This window comes from Echinops telfairi, unplaced genomic scaffold, assembly GCF_000313985.2.
Source record: "Echinops telfairi isolate 266 unplaced genomic scaffold, ASM31398v2 ScPeMD7_7400;HRSCAF=8409, whole genome shotgun sequence".
In the NCBI taxonomy this organism is placed as follows: Eukaryota; Metazoa; Chordata; class Mammalia; order Afrosoricida; family Tenrecidae; genus Echinops; species Echinops telfairi.
This window is the reverse complement of record NW_022111300.1, coordinates 53,480,213-53,485,309: the sequence shown is the minus strand read 5'-3', so window position 1 is coordinate 53,485,309 and position 5,097 is coordinate 53,480,213.

Here is a 5,097-nt window from a genome sequence, read left to right as displayed (position 1 = left end):
CATTGTGGGCATTAAAAAGAAACATTTAGAGTATTTATGATATTTAGATTATAATAGATGTTTCTTTATTCAGCATTCTTAATGCTACCAAGGAAACATTCATTGTAATTCCAAAGTGGAGTGAGGCCAAGAACTCAAGGATTGGCAAAAATGGACAAAAATTGGAGGAGAAGAGTAGCAGGCATATTGTATGAAAGTTTTATGTGAGAACAACCAAGATTCCAAGGGAAGAGCAAAGATCAGAAAAGAGGGCATTCAGTTCTGCCTTCCCCTCTGCCAGGTCATGTCGAGGACCTCTTGCCTGAGTTTCTTCACGTGGAAATTAGCATAATATTCAACCTCATGTGACGGGGAGAGGCTGTAATGGTATTCATACCCCCGGAATATCCCAGGGAAGGAGCAGTATTATTAATCATAATAGTAGCATTTTGACAACACTTTTTTACTTTACCCGTAATCTGACATGATTCTATGTTAACTATGAGGCTCTCCTCAATATAATTTTCTAAAACTGGCCCAATTAGTAATTTTGTATTTGTGCTCTGCTCACTCAAGAGCCACAGTGGGAAAGTCACTGGTCCTTCTGGGCTAGCTGTGGTGGTGGAGAGAACAACCGGAGCAACTTGCACATGATTCGAAAGTCAGAAATGGAGTTATTCCTTTCCAGAACGATTTATTATTATTTCTTCCTGGTCTAGTCCCTGGATGTAAGTGAGTGGTTTTACAAAGTGAACAGACCATTAATCAGCAAATCTTCATGAAGGACGCCTGAGGGCTTAAAGCTTTATGGCCCCCAGTCACGGGGATGTAGTTACTGTAATGAGCTTTGGTATTTAAAATCCTGGGACAAAAGGGTTTCACCTTTATCAAGGTCAGTTTTATTCAATCACCTGGAGAAAAAGGTTAAATGTTAAAATGCATTTTAAATGTTGAACAAGGTGGAACTTTCTGAAATAAAATAATACATGGACAGAAAAGCATGGGGTATAAGATCAGGCCCAGGACTCCTAAGATGGTAATCACTGCGGAGGGTTGGCTTCTTTCAAGGAATTTGCAAGTCCCCTCCCCCACAGAGATCCACAGCCAAGAAGGTTGAAGTGAGTTGGAAATAGTCCTTGGAGGACCTGGAAGGTGTGTCCTCCTGGAAGGTGTGTCAGGGGAGTGCCCCTAGTGTCTGAAGTGTGGGGGCGAGGGTGAGTTAGAGAGCACAGCTTTACATTTTACTCATCACCAGCTTTAGGTTGGAGCCATTGTTGAGTCTCCATCAATCCAGACATTGGAACCAATAGGCACTCTTGTGGTGAAGTGTCTGCATGAGTAAACTAGGACATAGCAAAGGGAAGTGCACATGGACAGACCCTCTCGCACACCCTTCTCTACAATCACCCTCTCCCCAAATTCCCGAGCTGGCCATTACACTTTAAACACTGTCTCCTTTCGAAGATGAAGACTTCCATGGTGAGGCAATACAAAGAATAACAGCAACAGCTCGAACAAGAGTCACTTTTCATAATAACTTGTCACAGAACATCTTCCCAGAGACGACAACACTCCCGGGGAGACGGGGTCCATAGGCTGAACTAAGGAGAGTGGTGGTTGTGAAAGAAAAGCATCGGACACCACGCACTGTCAGAAGATACTGTCATTGAAATAAAGGGCTCAGTAGGTGGAGTAAGTAGAAGAACAGATTTGGTTGATGAAAAAGCATTTCTTCCTAAAGGAAGTTGCAAAAAGCAATTTGAGAAAGAGAACAGAAGATCGGTGAGAGAAGCCAAAGGTAAAAGTATCATAAGGCAAATAATAAGTGAGTCCAGGAGGTGAGAGCCAACAAATGTATGTTTCCTAAAATTAAAGTGAAGACGAATGGTCTCAGATGGAATCGTCTTATGATGAGGCCTCTGTAAGAGAATACAATACGTGGTGGGGAGGAAAGACACATACTTTGTAAACAATTCACAATTGCATTAAAAAAATCCTGTAGACAATAAGAAAATTCTAGAATAATAGACATTGATTTGAAGAAGTGTTGAAGCAAGAAAAATCATACACAATGAATAAATAGTCCTTGATTGTCTTTGTAAGACTTTTATAAGAGTTAAACTAGTCCGTGGTGACAGAGGTAAACAGATGCCTTCTATGGCACTTAACAATGACAAAACAACAACAACAACAATGGGATTAAATGAAAGTAGCGGAGAGGGACTGTTTTAGGTGATGGAAATTGTATGTTAATTTAGGTTTTCCAAAACTTATTTTAAGTACCTCTTCCATCTTTCAAATGATGAGATAATTGGCTTTCTTGGATATTCTGGTGCCCAAATCCCTATCTGGAGACTAACCACACTATGTTAAGTATTTGTACACACAGTTGCCTCTCCCATTGCAGCACCATGAAGCTGGAACAATGTCTGGTTATCATTGTATTAATAATTTTTAGCCTGGTGGTATTGTGCAACTCAGCAGACACTGAAGAAAAATGTTTTTGAATTGGCGAATCAGTATAAAAAATACGTGCTATGGGATATAAGATCTTAAAAGATTAATCTTGAGCTTTCTCTTCCCCATTTTCCAGACTCTGAGAAGGGAGATAAAAACCTTAATAAAATTAGGGGGGAAAACAACAACAAAATATCTCCTGGTAAAGCAGAGAGCCCTACAAATCTGAAAAATTATTCACATTTTAGGTATAAAGTGCAAAAATCAGCAAATACTAAGAGTTTTGTTTTGTCTTACATACAATGACACTTACAAGGGAAAATCTGGAGTACAACAGACTGTCAAGCTATCAGGGCAGCGTTGGAATGGACGATAAAGGAAGATGCCCACAATCTGTCTTATGCACAACGTAAGGTAGGATGGAAGTGGATGGGGGTAGGAGATACATCATTTCTCCTTTTCCAAATAGGCCAGGTTCTGTCCCATGCAACAAGCCAAATCAGTTTTTCTTGCCATCACTGCCATCTTTGTTTCTGGTTCATCCAGGAGGTCACCATGTATTCATGCCCTGGACGATCTTCACCCTGGGATTGTACTTCCATGTGGTCACTATTCTGAGACATGGCTTCTAGACTACCAGACTGTTAATGTAAGGCAGAAAGTTTAATGCCAGTGTCTGGGTGCAGCAGAAAAGTTTGGAGGAGACATGTTCACAACAACTTAGAAATTGTGTACTTATTCACACATTTCATCCGAAGCTTGGAGAAGTGAACTCATTGGATATACATGTTATAATTATTAATGGGCAGAAGCCAGATTGAAAGTTAGTACTGCTCAGCACTATGGGGCTTTGTCTTATGTTATTTTTTGTGAATTGAAAGAAAGTTTTTTCAAAAGATCAGTTATGGAGTGATAGAGTCTGATAAGGCTGTATTTTACTCTATCTGTAAGAATATGGCCTTACCGTTCATTACCCGTCTGCAATCATACCTCTCCCCATTCTTTCCTATTGTCTGACTTGGGACTCAGGAACATGTTTATCATGGTCAGGTATAGTGCTTGCTTTGTGTCAGACTGAGCTGTGTAACCTGAGACAGAAAGTACTGATCACACACACACACATATTTACATATGTATGTAAATATGGGTGTCTTCCACATTTAAAGTTCAAAAGAACACGAATTTAGACACTACACAAACCAAGTGAATATTTTGTTTGTTCAGCTTAAATGTTGAGGGGCATTTAGCTGTTGTGTTCTTATGCTTTTCATCTATAAAAGGGATGAACAACATATTGACTTGACATTTTGTGATGGCCAAGTGAGATGCTTGATATAAAACCACTGTAAAACATAGAGTGCTGTGTTTTATAGTTAATTTGCTCAATACGTCTACTTACTGACATATTTGCAAACCTGAGACAGATAATGATAATTAATGATAATGATAAGACATGTTGGAAAATAACCATTAAACAAGAAAACCATGGAAGAAAAAGCAGGGTCTTTGTAAAGTGTGATGAGAGTAGCTAGATCTCTCAGCAGTGCAAGTGACTTGCACTCAGCTGTGATCCCTCAGGGAGGGAGCCGGAAACCACCAGGCACAGTGTGGGAGAAAGATGGGGCTTTCTACTCCAGTGAACAGTCACCATATTGGAAACCCACGGGGGCACTTCTACCTTGGCCTATAGAGCAGTGGATGAGTGAGTGATTGAGTGAGTGAGTGAGTGAGTGAGTGAGTGAGTGAGTGCCTGACTTACAGTTTGGTGATCCCAGTTCACCCAGGGATGCCTTGGAATGAAAGCCTGGTGATCTTCCATTAAGATTACAGACAAGAAACCCAGGGACCAGATCTACTCAGTATAACTCAGGCATTGCCCTGAGTCAGAGCGACTCTGCAGCTCAAGGATTTTATTTATAACCTGGACCTGACTGTGCAAAAATACCCCATTGATAGAATAAATCATATCAGCACGTGAACTTTCTAGCATTTTCCCCTTATGTGCCTTACAGTTTCCAGAAGGAGAAACAAAACAAAACTGTTGCCATTTCCACAGAATGACCATCATTTATAAAACACCATATTTTACTGCGCAATAGCAACCTTCATAGATTTCTGCTCTTTGTATTATTAACGTCATACTTCTGTGAATAATGAATAAGGCAGACTGGAAAACAGTTAATGCATTGGAATCATGGTGTTGGTAAAGAATATTGAAATTGTCATAGGCTGCCAGAAGAAAGAACACGTGTGTCTCGGATTCCATCCTGGGATCCAGGATGGAAACATACTTTGTCTCACATCCTTTGGACTTGGGCTCAGGAGGAATCAGTTCCAAGAGAAGCACATCCTGCTTGGAAAGGTAAAGGCTCAGCAGAGAGGCAGTCAGCCCTCGAGGAGATGGATGGATACAGTGCCTGCCCCAGGGGGCTCCAGCACAGCAAGGCTTGCGAGGGTGACCCAGGGCAGGCAGGGTCCTGTTGTGCTGTGGGTTCTGTCGTGCTGTGCCTGTGGTCACCTTGAGCTGCAATGGTCTTGACAGCCCCGAACAACAACGCGAACACGAATCTAAACCGGCTGAAGCTGTCCATTTTCCATTAGCGTCTACACCGTTGCTAATTTACAGAAATCACCTTTTCTTTGTGTGTGAACATTGAGAGA